We start from the raw sequence: 16,927 nt of genomic DNA, 5'->3' as shown, positions 1-16,927 counted from the left end.
AGGAAGCTTCAGAATCTTTTGCAAAAACAGGAGGAAAAAAAAAAAGAGAAAAGAAATCCCCTACCTCCCTGGGGAGACATTTGAGGAGCAGTCCAGCCTGAGGGAAGTTTGAATGCCAAGAAGGCCGTGTCCTGAGCTAGTCCGAATGTGGGCACGGTGGGCAAGACTTGGGCAGCTGCGTAGCTACTGCTCAGCTTTCTATTCAAACCCACTCTGGCAGAGAGGAAATGTTCTTTCTTTTTTCTTTCATCACTTTCTTTTAAAGGAAAGGAAAAAAAACCCACCATGAAAGATCCAGAGACGTACTGATGTCACTGAGAGGGGAGACCTAGGTCATAATCAAAAGTTGGTTTCAGGGAAACCTCCCCACCCCCGCCTCCCCTCCCCCACCCCACCCCACCCCACCCCCACCCCCACCCTACAATAAAAGCTTGGCTCTAAAAGGCGGCTCAGACAATGGATCAGATGCCAAACCATGTGAAGTGCCCAGAGGCAACTCCAAAACACCCGGCCCACCAGCGGGTAGAGGCTGCCAAGGAGCCAGATGCTGTAGCTTTAAAAATATCTTCAGCTGCTCGGCATCTGCAGTTGCAGAAGGAGCCGGGCCGGGGCTGGGACAGCCAGGCAGGCGGCAGCAAGCCCCCTGTATGTAATGGAGAGCGCCTCCAACCACGGGGCTGCCCATTTGGCCTTGTTAAATCACCCCCAGCATATGGTGAGAGACATCTGCCCAGGATTTGGACCTCACAGACTGGAAGAGGAAGGCTCCACACAGACACTCTGAGGCTGGAGAGGGTGGAGGCAGCTGGGAAGGCATTTCTAAGGCCACGGGGCCTCATTTCACAGAGGAGCCAGGATTCTGAGAAAGAAGGGGCTGGCTCAAGGTCATGCAATAGCCTACTGTTGGATCTGTAGGGGACAATTCATTCCGATTCTTTGAGCCTCTGTTTATTTATCTGTGAAGTGGGGTAAACATTTAGCTTACGGGCTAATGTGGTGGTTAGATGAAATCATTTAAGGGAATGGGCCCTGCTCAATACATTTCAGTGGAATATATTTCTCATTCTTTCAGTTCTAAAAGTCAAAGGCAGCCACTGACAATGTTACGTTTTTAAGAGGCTTCAGAAAAGATCCAATGCTTTCCCAAATCCTTCTCTAGCTGCTTAGTGCTGGAGGGAACTGCATCCTTCTGACTACTATTTGAGTACAATTACAATGCAGTCTCACTTGCATGGATAAAAACGTCAACTGTGGAAGGTTTACTTCTAGGTAAGTTTCTTTTTTTAGGGGCAGTCGTGAATTTCAGTGCCCACTTTGTGGGAAGACTTAGAAACTAGGAAAACTAGGAGGGGAGCCAACATCTTCATTGGAAAGCAGCCCTGAGCCTCTCAGAGCCATCTCATTTCCCTCTACCTCAGACCTCAACTTCAAAATGGAAATTATGGTTTTGTTTTTCCTTTTTGGCTTCCAGATCACACTCCGCGATTATCTTTGCACCACTACCCTCCCATTAAAAAAAGCCACTAGGAAGTAAATTCTTAAGGAGGGCAGTGGCCCAGGCTGGAATGTAGTGGGGAAATATACTCCCAAAGTGGCATGAAACAAGGGGAAATTCACACAGAAATCCTTGTGGACGTTGGCTCTGCATGAACACCCGAGGTGACTGGAGGTACACCACTCTTCCCGCCTTGCATACAAACACTTCATGAATACCTCTGAAGAATATGACCTACCCTTGGAAGTATCCAGAATCCCTCCCAGATCAAATCTAAAGACTTCCCTATGCAGTGACATTATTACTCTTTCTTTATGACCAGAAATATTTGTGACGGCCTTACCAGTCTTTATTTTCACCTGTCTCCAATCCCAACAGCTTCTAACTCCCCATTAGAGAGACCAGTGGTTCCAGGTTCCACTGTAGATGCGGGACGTATGACTGGGTAAGTTTTGGTTTAAGGATGGGCCATAGGACCTACATGGATCCAGAGTGACTCTTTTTTTTGTTGTTGTTGTTGGGAATGCTGGGACTCTTTCTTGTTCCATATGAATGGTGAAGTAACTCAGAAAGATTCCTGCCTTAGGATTCCAAGGAAGGCAAAATGGAGAAACTGGGTGACGCTGTGTTTCTGGATCAAGCCATGACTGAAGACAGTGCTACCTTTGGACTTTTTACTTGTAAGAGCATTTTATAATTTACATATATTTATATGTATAATATGCATATTATATTTGTAATTTAAGCCTGTTGGAGTCGTATTTTCCATATTGAACAACTGAAAATATCCAGATGTGCTCAGGGAGCCCTAAGAGATTATAGACATTTGGCCCTGGCTTATCTTTAGTTTGTCAATTAAGACTTAAAGTCTTGTTGGTTTGTCATATATGTTATATGGCAAAGCCATTAGACCTGGTGGCCGAATGTGCAGATTTTGCTCTTATAGCATGAATAAGATAGTCTTCTTGGATTGGGAATGAGGATAAGTGGGGGCAAGTCTTCATCTGCCACCAAAAATGCCTTTCTGGTCCTTCATTTCTCCACTTGGACTGACAAGTGTGTTGTATTTCGTTAGGATTTGGCAAACCTCAATCATTTATCTATCACTGTTATAATTTTTTCTATATTCCTCTGTGTTACTAGTTACCTAATATTTTTCTTTAAATTAGCCCATTTCCTTAATTTTATAAATCATTTAGGAGTAAGATAAAGTGTATATTAATTAAAAAAATGGAAAAGCCAATGTTTAATACATGTATAAATAAGTACATAGTTATTAACATAAAAAGGGCTTGTGTACCACCTAAAATTACCTTGCATATGATCCATTGGGAAAGTCTAGGAGTTGATCAGTGGTTTTCAAACTGTGTTTTTATGGGCTAACTTATTTAAATTTAAATTATTTGCAGTGTTACATGCGAATTTAATTTTGTAACACGTTTTTAACTATTTTGATAATTGAAATAAAAATCCATGAATCTACTTAAGTCTATGTGTATACATAATATATTTATTTATTTATTTATTAAAGATTTTATTTATTTATTTGAGAGACAGAGAGAGACAGAGAACATGAGCAGTCCCAGGGGTAAGGACAGAAGGAGAGGGAAAAGCAGACTCCCTGCTGAGCACGGAGCCCATGTGGGGCTTGATCTCAGGACCCTGAGATCATGACCTGAGCTGAAGTCAGATGCTTAACTGACTGAGCCACCCAGGCGCCCCTACATATTATATTTATATTAGAGACCACCATCATAATTATTTGTGCTGATAGGTTACCTAATTTTTGTATGAGCTCAGAAGAAAACTTAAACAATATCTATGGATATATTTAATTTTATTTCAGAAATAATTCTCATCAAAATTTTAATACAGAAGAAGACAAATCACAAACGGGTTAACAATCGCAATACCCACAGAATCCCTTTGATGTTAAAAAAATAATAATACATGTCTGTATATACATTCTAATTTCTTACAAATATGTCACTGATTAGGACTACTGTAGCTCTGCAGGGGTCTTTCTGGAATTCAGATTTTTACCCTAAAATTGTATGAGTGAGTCACAGATACCCCAAATAAATGTCAAGTTAACATCAGATCAGTTGCTTTGGCCAATCCTTTTATCAAACTGAAACATTCTAATGCAGAAACTTCAGACATGCTGATCTCCATGATTCACATTATGGACCACTTTAGAGTTAGTGTAAATTTTGGGCTCCTCCCGTCTGATTTTCATATTTATGTCAAAGAATACAGAGAACCATCATAAGTGTTGTTACTGATTCAACTCTGAAACTGAAATGTCTCGCTATCCTGCCTTCAAGCTTCTGGCCCAGATTAAATGAAGAGTATCTTGAGATTGTGAGTCAAGCTGTTAACAAAAAACAAACAAACAAAAAGCCCACAGATGTTACCACTTTCGCTACTTATCAGTGCAATCAGAGTTTTCGTAATGCCACGTATGCAAAACAAAACACCGAAATAAAGACGATACTGGGGCTATGACTGCAAACACCACCTATCACTCCAGTATTAAATGTTGGGGCTGAATCTGAATAAACTCATTGCTCTTTATGGTGGAACTTGAAGAAGTAAATGTTTTCAGTTTGAAATTATAAAACAGCATTTTCTCAATATGATATCAGTATATATGTCCACACAAGCAAACGCACATCCACATGCATGTATACACACTCAATTATTCTGAAAACCACATGATCTTTAAGGTGTTCTTCCAGCTCTAAAAATAAAGTCCTTGTTTCCCCCTTGGGCTGAGAAACCTCAAAGCTGTGGTTGGGAAAAAGAATACAGAAACGACAGGTAACATTTGTACAGTGCTTTTCAGATGCACAAAGTGCTTTCACTTGAAGGAAGAATGTGAATCTCAACCTTGAACCTTAATCTTACTTTTTCTGTGAAGCTCCCCCTCAGTGTCCCCCAGGCAACATTGCACTACCCCAAGACACACCGTTGTGGAATTGTTCCTTTGCACGCTTGCCCCTGCCCCGGGACTGTGAATGCCTCAAAGGAACAGACCATACCTTGCTCATTGTTGTATTTTCTGTGCCTAGTCTTGTGTGCGGTATCTGCTTAATAAATGTTCCGATGCTTCAGTGAATGAATGATTCTGTGGGATCCAATAGAAAAACTGAGCCCTGGATGATTAAGTTCTTTTTCCTTTTTTTTTTTTCCCCATCAGCTCAGCACATGTCTTCCCCATCAGGAATATTTATTAAGTAACAGCATATGTTGTCCTCATCAAGGAATATTTATTAAGCAACAAATTTGCACATAAAATTTGGCAAGGTACCACTTGTTCTGACATCCATCCTCTCCTCTATCCAAGTTCATTTCCTTAAAAGCTTTCCTCAGTCTATTTCCTTGAACTCTTATCAGTACCCATCTGACCCATCCCTACCTCTGGGCCTCTGCACTGTGTTTCTCTCCCCCTGGAACACCTTTCCTCATCATTTCTGGACGGTCATTATTACCTGCACTCGGATCCTTTCTCAGGGTCTCTTTTGGCCCAGCCCTAGCTGGAGGTAATGAAATTCAGATATGCCATTTCCTGAGACTCTCCAATGGAACGTATCACTCTTTTACTACATAATAGTCACTCAGAAACAGGCCTTCTTTTCCTCTTCAGGATTTTGCTCTCCGTGGGGCAAGAATTTGCACCAAATTATTTTTGTGTTTATCAGAACACCCAAAGCCTATGGTAGATGCTGGAAAAATATTTGGTGAAAGAATAATGTATATGGTCCCTGTGGTTCATTCTGCCTCTGTCCGAAATAACTGATAAGACAGTCACCATCAGACTTAGACTAGAATCCTGGAATCTTGAAAATCAAGCTCACTCATTCCCACCAAGAACACAAAAGGAAATTATTCCTGCTTTCGCTGATTATTACATATTATTGGCTGAATGCTCCTGTGCAGGTTACTCAGTTTTTCTAATTCCCCAGCTTTTCTTCCATAATCATGGCTAATAGCATATACCGAAAGAGTGAAATGAGCTCCTATATGTGAAGGGCCTGGCACAGGGCAAAGGTTGAATAGATATTACTATTACTGTTATTATTACTATTACTATTTTTATTCTCTATTATTACAACTGTGGTTGTTATTATTGCCAAAAGATGCCTTAGAAAAATTTTGTGAAAATTGGAAACTAAAAGGCATGTGAGTAGAGAGAGGAAGAAGGTTAAAGCTGTTTTGTAGCTGAGGAACCAGTGTCTTCCAAAGGAGAAGCCCTGAGGGTAGGTTCTGTGTCTTTTCTGTCTCCGCATCCCTAGCACTTAACGTTAATGCTTCCTCCAAAAAAGGGATGTATTAAAAGCATTTGTTGATTATGTGAACAATAATTTCGGTGTAGTGAGTGTTCACTGGGTGACAGGCAGTGTTCTAGATCCTTTGCAAACTGTCTCATGTGCTCCATACAACACTCCTGCTAGAATGAGCTACCCTACTGTTTTGTGGCAGAGGCCGCAGAACCTGTCTGTGTTTGCACGGCGAGCTGGTGGCAGAGCCATGAGGAAGATGCATGTCTATCTGATTTTAAAGGCCACTCTCCAACCCGATGCGATGCACACTGCAAGGTTGCCCCCCAGTATTAGAAGGTTCATGGAATATTCCAGGCCCTGAGCTAAGGAGGTGGCAGAGGTGATGGGAGACAGGAGAAGGAAGCAGCAGTCCATTGCCTTTGGGGACCGATTCCTTGGAGAGGGACCTGAGAGGGTGGGGCGGGCAGAGGAAAACTGAGGGTCACAAAAAGAATTCCTGAGGGAGGCCAGCTAGGGAGCCAAGCTGCCCTGTTTCTTGCACAGCGCACTTCCCTCCACCCAGGTCCCCTCGATTCCCTCAGAGATTTCCTGACAGGCCCTGATCAAGGTCAGCAGTGGCCCACTGCAAGGCAGGCCCATGCGCGGGCACGCTTGGTAACAGCAGTGCTAATGGGAACTTGGCCCTGCCCCAGGCGGGTATGGAAAGCGGCTGTTGGCTCTTGTAAAAATCCTTGGTCCAGGCTGGTTTTTCCACAAAGAGAAATTCACCGCCCGGAAGAAATGCTATCGCCTGTTCCTGGTGCCAAACTCGAGGAAAATCAAGTCGTGAGACTCTCTCCTCTGCCTGGCTGAAATGACAGATAGCGAAAGAGCTTTCAGTTTCCTCTCCCCCAAAAAAGTCTGCCAGAGATATAAATATTTAAAAACAGGAGCTAGACTGAGAGGGTTAGCTTTCACCGTGTCTTCTTTGGCAAGCGTTCGATCCACCCACCAGATATCATTTTATTCTGTGTAATGGAATGGCAGTTCTGGGTCGCACATCCCAACTTCTGACACACTGCGTGGAAAAAAAAAAAAGACTGTGACCCTTGTAAACTATTTTTGTCATTGGAAACAGAGACAGACCCAGGTTGTGAATGCCAGATTGAACATAGCTATGAGCGGTTTCAGTGGTGGTTTTTTTTTTTTCCCCCTGCTGTTCCTTATTTTTATCTCCTGCTAAGAAGTCCCCTCTCTCATTTCTGTCCAGTAGGATAATGCCTCTTCCTTGTTACACAGGATTTATTTATTTATTCACTTAGCTGTTCTCAGCTCAAATTGGTTAAACAAAGTGCAGGTCTGTACTAACAGTGTTCTCTGAATTTCTTTGTTTCTCTCACATGGCAGCCCCTGAAACTCTGACAGATACAGGAGACAATTCAAAGTTCTTAATTCTGTTTTTCATATAGAGAAGTGGGTGCAAACCTCCATGATATTAAATAGGTTTGAATCATCCCAGATGACCTTCACAAATCTCGGTCTTTATACTTTTAGGTGGATTAGGGGAAACTAATGAGGATTTTGAAACAAGCTTTGGACTAAAACTCTCATCATGCAAATCCATTGAAAAACCCCATAACTTGCAAGCACAATTAACCCGATCCCCAGTGCCCACTGCCCTGTATCTGACTCATTGTATTTCCTCTTATTTTACTTTCTTCATAAAATGATAATAACAACAATGCAGTGGGTATGTTTCTGTCATCAGATTCCACGGTCCTTGTTCTTTTCTTTTTTTTTTTTTTTTTTTTGGTTCTAAATTGCTCTGTCCTCAGAGTCCTTTTTAATATAGTTTAGGACTCACAAGAGTTAATAGGCGAGGGTGGGGGGAGGAACCCACTTGTTTTAAGCCTGGAGCCTGTCACCTTTTCTTGGCAATTACACTGCTAATGGCTGGATCCCAAGCAAAGTGGCAAAGAATATCTCTTCTCACGTTCCCAACTCACAGTGCATTCCCAAATACCAGATGGTGTTTTTGGAATCCATTTCACTATGTTTGATATGACAATACTTTTGTATAATGTTAAATTATATATAACTATTGCAAATAGCTGAGATCAGAACAACCAAGAAGCGGAAAATTAGACACAAGAAGGAAAGATAGAAACTAAAGACTGTGGACTTTCATCTGCCCCCATTGTGTCCTGTTTCCCTTAGATTTTCTTTTAATCTGAAGAGGATTGGCAGGCGGAGGCTGGGTGCGGGGCGGCAAGGGGGGCTGGAGAAGCATGGGGGGTGGGGCGGAGCAAAAAGTAGTCCGCTGTGTTGTTGCAGAGAAATTACATCAAATTGGGATCCTCTCGCTGCTAGAGTTTGGTACACATCATGAAAAACTTGCCAGACGTTTTCGAGAGCAGCGTCATCTCCTTTCAATGGCCAAAAGCCTCAAAATAAGCCAAAGAAGACTGATAAAGCCCTACGCGCAACCCCTTTGGAAACTGTGTGGTGGTTTTATTCAGCTGGGAGGGACAAGCAAATGAATTAGCAGATCTTAAAACCTCAGTCACTGCCTTAGGAACCATTAAAAGGACAGGGATAGAGAAAACAAATACGGACTCAAAACAGTACAAAGGAATTCGACAGAAACAGTTGAGCGACTTTTCTGAGTTTGGGGGCACATGGATATATTGATGTGATTTCTAAAAGAGTGGCTAGAACTGGACCCTAGCCATGAAAAATATCTCAAAGAATCCACCCTTGAAAAAACCTGGGTAACACCAGTGGAGCCGTATTGCCACCCCAGATGGCCAAATGGGGTAAACATATCACTTTAATTTAAATTTTCTGGCTATTTGACAATAGGCAACCTCTGGTCCTCTTTCCCCAACCTTCAAACAGGCCTTATCTCTACATTGCAGGACTTACTGATTTCAGCCCAGAGTGAATGCATTACAGCCAAGTGATAAATTGCTTAAAATTATTCTTAAATGAAAACGCTGGAAACCTCCGATGTGGCTTTTTGAATGGAGGGTGGGCAGGACAACTTCCAAACTGCGCGGATCAGAGATTCTTTCAGCCGATTGATTCCTTCTTCAGCAGCTACGTTGCTAGCCTTCAGAGCCCATCCTCAGCACCGAGGGCTTACCCTATTCATGCTGCTTGCTCGGGTTTCCTCCCCCACAAACAACAGTCCTTGCTCCATGCTACCCTCCCCCACTTCCTCCCCCCCCCCCCCACCATATAGCCGAACCGTGCTCCCTCCCCGGAAAGCTCCTACAGCTCCAGTGACTACTACATAATTAACAATAACTTGTAGTAATGCAATTTAAGAGTCCTTTTAATGGGCAGTGATGGTAGAATGTATAGCCCATCTTTCTTTGTCATCTGAGAAAAGCGGCCCCATGCAGAGCTGCTGGTTGCTGAGTGATGCTTTGTTGTCTGCACCAGACACAGTACCAGCTGCACTGGCAGGTAGCCGAAGTGCAAGGACATAGCTGCCAAACTATGCTATACAAAGGGAGCCGTGCCAGAGAGAAAGGGACCTTTGCAGGCGATGACCTTTGACCCCCAAGCCAGCATGGATCCCATATTCATCCCTTCCAGACAATTGCATCTTTCATTCCACCACAAACTATGATTAGAAAGGGGCCATTTGCGATCGGAGGTCGGTTAGCTTATAAGTTCCCAGCAATGGGGTTATTGCTTTTTTCTTCGGTTTTAATGGTGACAATATTTTCCTTAAAACGGCGTAGGAGGAGACGAGCAATTAAATGAGGGAAAATTATAGAAGCAAAACAGTCACCCGCCAATGGTGTGGGGCAGGGATTCAAAGAAAGTGAAAAGCGTGGAGACAATGACCATATGGCATTTAAAAAGTCAAACGGAAATTGAACTCTCACCTGATCGCAGGGAAGCTTCCCACACGCAGACCGCTAGAACTGCGCCTTTTTGGGGAAATTGCTAACTTACTCAACACTGCTATATAATACTTCTTTCATCCCACCAGCAACGCTTTTGTTTGGTCAACTTAGATTAATGAGAAACTAACAGCTTGTGTTTGAATATGTCCTAGCAAGTCCACTTTTGTTCTTCTTTGAAAAACACCAGTGATCTTTGGAAAATGGCTTTTATTTTGTGTTTTAAAGACATTTTACATCGGGACTTATGAAAAGAAGCCTAAAGCCTCAAGTGAGGACCCACGTCAAAGTCAAGGCAGCCCTTTGGAACCTACCCCTGAGCCATTCTGTGTGGTGGGCAGAGAAATCAGTTGTCAGTTTCACAGAGTTGCCACCACAACGGCCCGAGTGCACCTAGGAAACATTCTCGAAGCAGCTGGGATGCAATGAACCGGAGTTTCAAATTCTACATCTTTCCAGAAAAGAAAAAAGAAAAAAAAGAAGCCTGTGGTGTCCATTGGGGGTATACTTTGAGAGCTTTCCCAGTGGCAGAGAAGTTTCTGGAAAGGCCCGCGTCTGATCTGTCTTCCCACTGAAGGCGTGGTTCCTTGGAGGCAGGGGAAACCACCACTAATACCTTCAGGACAGCCTGAGGAGACGCACCTGACTTCAAGCTCCCACGTGAAGCCGTCTGTTCTTTATTTTCCCTCTGTATGAAGCTAATGGAATTTGCAGTTGATTAACCTCAAACCTGGAGAAGTGATCCAGTCTGGGATTGCAGCTGGCAAGGCTAAGGCGACTTGTACTTCTTAAGTGAGTCAGACAGCAACAAGTGTTCTCCCACCAAAGCAGAAGCCCAGAGGAATGGGTACGCGAGGGAGAGTCCCTTGGGTCCAGAACCGCTGACAGGCATGGAGGCAGATTGTATTTGGGATCTGGGCTCCAAAAATAAAGGGCTGGTATCCAGATGACAAATTAAACCAGGAACCTGAATCTTCTTCTTTTTTTTTTTTAAAGATTTTATTTATTTATTTGAGAGAGAGAGAGACAATGAGTGGTGAGGAGGGGCAGAGGGAGAGAGAGAGAGAAAAGCAGACTCCCTGGTGAGCAGGGAGCCCGAGGCGGAGCTCGATCCCAGGACCCTGAACTATGACCTGAGCCGAAGGCAGACGCTTAACGACTGAGCCACAGGCGCCCCCTGAATCTTAAAAAAAAAAAAAAAGTCCCAACCACATGGAGGCTCTCCTCTGTGGAGAGACAGCAGTGTGGTGGGTAAAGCATGGACATCAGAGCTAGACCGCCTGTCTTCGTATCCTGGCGCCCCTACTTACTGGCTGTTTGACTTTGAGTAAGTTACCAAACTTCTCTGTGCCTTAGTCTCCTCATCTGTCAACTGAAACAGCATAGTAATCAAGGAATTGTAATGAAAACTAATGAATTAATATTTGTAAGGTACTTAAAAATCATGCCTGGTCCATTGTAAGCTTATATGTAAAGATACGTGGATTTTTTTTTCTAGGAAAATGTACACACACGTATTTTTTCTATCAGAATCATTACTCTGATTCAAGAGAAATGCAGTATTACTTCACCAGCTTCTAAAGACAAAACACAATAGTGTAGGGTATCCTGATACTCTGCTCGGTTAAAAAAATTTTTACAAAACGGACTCTCATGTTTAAAACAGTTGTGAGAGAAAGTAAAAGATGTAGGGTTAAAATTTAAAAAAAGGTGTCGGGTTGTTTCTTATTGTTCTGCATCAGACAGTAAAGGTTGCTGCTAAATTTTCTGAGGGGAAGCTTCCACATATGGTATATTTCGTGCATGAAATGTGGCAGTTGGATTCCTGTGTGTTTTTTTTTAAATTGTCATATAAACAAATAATTCCAAACATATTTCTTCTTCGTGGATTTGTTTCTATTTCGCAAATTGTTTCAGGCATCAATAAACAGGATTACACAAATGTGCATACAACTGCAAAACTCATTTAGTTTAGCAAGTGCTTCTCACATATTCATTTACTCAACAATGCTACTTTCAAGTCATGTCAACATTACTCCATTGCTGCCTCATGACTAATACAGTGTTACTTAAACCCATTTCACATCTTCCATCCCAGGAACACCACCAACCTTTTTGGTTTGTATCACCTGGTTTCTAATTAAAATCAATCTGCAGGGGTGTAGGTTCTTGCCCAGCACACTCATGGGTCCCCGGTAATGCTTTGAAATATAAGATCACTAACGTGGAAGCTCATTATAGGAAAAAAGCAAAAACTGAAAAGCACATTAGACCAATTAAGAGGCTGTGAGCGAGAGGCATATGGGTATCGAATAGTGCGCTGGTTTCATTGTCCGCTTTCTATCAAGGAGGGTGAAAAGAATTTTTTCACTTGTAAAGTAATACTTTGCCAATTTCAAAATGTTCAGAATAGATCAGCAATATCCACGGATGATAGAACGGAGGGAAACACAACTGAAGCCCCACACCCTCAGCATCGTAACAAGAGAATCTGCTATTTTGTGTGTCAGAGATTTCAAAACGTGCAACCACTCTAACCACGGCAAATAGGAAAACAATACCCGTTATTCACTCAATTTTCTTGAGCTAAAAAAGGCGAATGATAACAACATATGCTCTAAATGTGACCCATGCAGTTTAGCTTAAAGGCAAAATAAGATAAAAGTCAGCATTGCACACAGAGTTTAAACAGAAACATACGTATCTATACACTTCCTTTCCCTCTCCATATGTTACCCTGTGGTGGAGATTATAATACTGTGCATCACACCTTTCACTCAAGGATCTCAAGCCCCTCTCAGAAATGAACACAAACCCACAAACACCAGCCCTGGGAAGCAGGTGGTGAGTATTATTATTACCATTTTACAAATGGAGACACTCAGTATTCCCGACTTCTAGTTGATTGAACTCAAGGCGCTGGCACTTTCTAGGTGTGTGTGTGTGTGTGTGTGGGGGGGGGTGTTCTCTCTCTCTCTTTTAAAAATTTTATTTTAGTGTCAATACAAATGAATTGCAGCCCTTTAAAGTGCTACAGCTCAATGATGGCATTGTAAAAGGATTTGCTTCCCTACCATTGACTTTTCTTCATCCCTGAAACTGCCAAATATAACTGTCTCGAAGAATAATGATCTCAAACTTTCTTCTAGGTACCTCTATTGGATATAGTTTGGAACACTAACAAATGAAAGTCACAACCCAGAGAAGGGAGTTCTTGAATTGGACATTTTTATTAGCAGGAGTAAAGCCCGGGCATAGCTTAGAATTGAAACTGACAAGTCGCACCCTCCGTGATCCAAACTTCTGGGCTGTGGTTAGGGAAGTCGATTTGGACAGCTTTCCAAAGCAGCCCAAATGTAAATCCAGCGCAGATAGGTGTGCTTCACAGCAGAGTTACCCAGGACATTGTTTTCATTTCAAGTTCTCAGCTGCTAAATTTTAACCCAACTACAACTCTTTGGAAACCTGAGGTCTAAGTCAGCATACACACAGAGGGGTCTACAACACAGGCTTCCCAGTGAAAATGGACCTCTACAGTCAGTGAGCTCATCCCAGCCTGGGGATTTCCTTAAGCATCATTAACTTCCTGCCAGGTTCATGTCCTCTGAAGTAGGGCTTCAATTTGCTATAGCTGGTCTTGGGTAAGTGACAACCTTTCTGAATTTGACCCAGTGGATTCTTGGGAAAAAAATATCCTTAGAAATTATAAAAATCACTTTGCTTTTTAGGTCCAGAAGGAGAAATACTCATTTTGCCAAAATCATGTTTATAAAAATATCTATCTATGGGACAGACTATTCTTATATTCTCAGTGAAACCCAGCACAGTGTGAAATACATAGAAATACTGGATGGGGGCTCAAGAAGTCCTTTGTTTTTTATTTTTAGGAAGATCACATATAGCCATAGGTGGAAAAAACCCCCATGAATCAGAGCTCCCTCCTCCTTGACCCATCAAAAACAAACAAAAAACCAAAAAGCCTTAAAACAAAGTAATAAGAGGATATATTTATCTAGTAATAATAATAGCTAAAAAATAATAATAGTTATTATTTCGAGTGTTTCTTATGCACCAGGTTCTGTACTAAGCATTTTATAAGCTTGCACCCTTTTTAAAAATTCTGAGAAATCAGAGGCTAAGAGAGTTTAAGTAACTTCTTTATGGTCACACAGGAAATGCTTTTGGATGCTGGGTCTGTTTGTCTCCAGAGTGCATGCTCTTTATCATTGCTTATGCTGCCCAAGGACAAAATATTATTTATGTGGATTATTATGGCCTAATTAAGATAGGAAAAAATGAGGTAGCAAATAAAAGAGTTGCTAGTAAAATTATTTCCTTACGGAGAGCTGCTGTGTCGGGTAATTATGTGCCACACGCAGCAGTCCTAGGTTACCTCTGTTCCTCTGCATTGATCTCACTTCACCCAGCTTTCACCAAGCCCTCCTAAAGTCTAAGGGACTATATCATAGTTGCCTTTGTCTTCTCAGTAACTAGGACAGTGCTGGTCATAAGCACATGCTCAACAAAACTCTACTGAATGAATGAATGAATGAATGAATAAATAAATGAATAAATGAAATGACTCTGGGTTCTATGAAAACACATTGATCCATCGATGGATTATTGGTGGCAACTTTTAAAATAGTGGCCAGTCTTCCTAGGCATAGAGCCGGTCTCCCGTTCCCCTCTGGTCTGTGTGAGCTCACGGCACGCAAACACACTGCTAGTAACCTGGTAAACTCTGATTAGGTCCAGGGATGGTGGTGAGAAGTGACACTGGGAAAGGCATACTATGGGCAGCTAGAGGAGGAACTCATAAGAGACTCACTACTCGTTTAGAAGAGGTGGCAGTGAGTGATGGAAATTCTGGAAAAGAGGCAAAGTCCTGATTCAAAATCTATTCCCAATAAGCATCAGGGAAGATGCTCAACATCACAAATCATTAGGAAAATGCAAATTAAACCACAATGAGATACACTTCATATTATTTAAGTATCATGAAAGAGTGAGCCTGTCGCATTATCCAGAAACCAAACCAAACCAAACCAAGCCAGACCAAACCCAGAAAATAAGAAGCGTTGGTGAAGGCATGAAGAGACGGGAACTCTTGTGCATCTCTGCTGGGAATGGAAAATGATGTAGTCACTGTGGAAGGCAGTATGGTCGTTTATCAAGAAATAAAAAATAGAATTATCCTATGATCCAAAAGTTCCACCTCTAGGTATATACATATCCCAAAGCATTGAAAGCGGGGACTTCAATAGATATTTATACCTGTGTTCATAGGAGCATTACTCACAATAGCCAAAAGGGGCAAACAACCCAAATGTCCATCAGCAGATAAATGGATAAACAAATGTAGTATATACATACAATGGAATATTATTCAGCCTCAAAAACAAAGAAAAGTCTGATGTAGGCTACGACAAGGATGAATCTTGGCAACATTATGCTAAGTGAAATAAGCAAGAAACAAAACGGAAAATATCGTATGATTTCACTTGCATGAGTTACCTAGAATAGTCCAATTCATCAAGACAGAAAGATCAGTAGTAGTTACCAGGGGTTGGAGAGAGGGAGGAATGGGGAGTTATTGTTTATGGGAATGGAGTTTTAGATGAGAAAGTTTTGCAGATGGATCGCGGTTGCACAACAATAGTTGCACAACAGTGTGAATATATTTAAAATCAGCGAATTGTTCACTCAGAAAAAGTTAAGATGATACATTTTACGTTATGTTATATATATTTTACCACTTCTATCATATTTATGTTATGAATTTTTAATTTAAAAACCTATCCTCATGGTCAGCAGGCAATGGCTGAAAGCGTGTAAATGATTGTAAACTTGGGATAGGCCTAATTTTTCATGACACTTTAACAAATTCTCAGTGCCCACCATCATAGTAAAAGCATGCTTGGGGAGGGTGCTGATGGCCCCTTGACAAGCTCCCAGTGATGGGGAAGTGGATGGCAGGTGCACAGCCCCAAGGGTGTGGTGTTTCCTGAGCCTGTTGGTAGGTTCCACCATCTGGCACACAGGGCTGAGAGTTCCCAATCTCTGCTTTGAACACCTTTTGAATTTATGTTGGGTTCTGGGGATGTGGAGCATAAAGTCTTTGGGTTAGAGAGCTGCTTCCCTTTCAACATTGCCTTGGGCTTTTAACATGATTGCCACGCCAGACAGAGCAATACTTTTTGTTCCAGGTTGACTTAAAGGACATTGCCCTTAGGTGAGTTCCTTCCTACTTATAATGAGGACATTAACACAGGATATCAGAATCAGATGCCTAATGATTTTTTGAAGATGTAGATGAATTCCTTTCATGGTAAGTGGTACTCTGTATGGTTGTTTAGGAATCAAGAGAATTTAAGAATTTAGAGCAAAGGTGCAGAACTGAGTTTTGGTTACTTCATCACTAAAGCATTAGGACTTTAAATGACATGGATGATGTTACCAATCTCTTTCTGTTTGTATTGTTTTCAATCTTTTATAGCATTGCTTTCGTATCTGCTACTGACACTGAGATCCTCCCAATAAACCTGCGAAGGAGGCAAGGCAGGAATTTGGTCCAGTGTGCGCATCAGAAAATTGCTAGAAGTTCCTTAAGGCCAGAGCCTATGTCTTGTTTCCCTTTGTATCCTCAGTACCGGGCCTTTTACTCCAGGTTGGAACATAATAGGTTTTCCTAAGTTCTTGCTGAATGACTCAATGAATGTATGGAAAACTTTCAGTTCACTGCTTAAGGTTCTCTAGTAACGGGAGCTGGGCCTGGAACGCCTTCTGATTTCTTTTCCTATAACGACACCTTGGTATAAACAGCAATTTTTCCTGAGCCAAATTTCTTCTGGAGAATCTGTCCACCAGCAAGGTTAAATACATCTTAGCCAACCAGCCACGAGCTTGGTGGGCTGAATGCCTCAGTGGTTTCCCCTTAAGTAAAAGATGTACATCTTGATTGGAAGCTGGCAAGGTAACAGAGCTCCTATCGGATCCCTCCACGCCACCCTGCACCTCACAGCCCCTCCCCCCGTACGGAGCTCTCTGGTTGCCCGGCTTCTGTCACCCTTTGCTGTCCACGTCAGACGATGCCTTGCCTTGCCTGCCTTCTAGACTAGCTGCTGCTGGCTAGACTCCCTTTATCGCATGGCTTTCTATCGTTATCTTATCAGGCGATCCTGCTCCACTCTTGTTCCATCCTTCCAGGCCTCCCTGCTGGGTTCTGAGCCTTTGGTAGCTGAGCACTGCAT

General features: G+C 42.2%; 1 long non-coding RNA gene across 1 annotated transcript in view; it reads left to right on the top strand.

The window, feature by feature from the left end:
• LOC115938733 (uncharacterized) overlaps nt 1–16,927 on the top strand; it is a 145,402-nt gene that overhangs the window by 125,528 nt on the left and 2,947 nt on the right. The window contains exon 13 of the long non-coding RNA XR_014144513.1: nt 1,874–2,175. This is a non-coding gene — a long non-coding RNA (uncharacterized LOC115938733). The remainder of the gene's footprint in view (nt 1–1,873; nt 2,176–16,927) is intronic.

Source organism: Leptonychotes weddellii, chromosome 4 (assembly GCF_054177405.1).
Source record: "Leptonychotes weddellii isolate Sample4059 chromosome 4, ASM5417740v2, whole genome shotgun sequence".
NCBI classification, from domain to species: domain Eukaryota; kingdom Metazoa; phylum Chordata; class Mammalia; order Carnivora; family Phocidae; genus Leptonychotes; species Leptonychotes weddellii.
The sequence above is the reverse complement of the archived record's forward strand: the minus strand, read 5'-3'. Positions and strand labels throughout refer to the sequence as shown.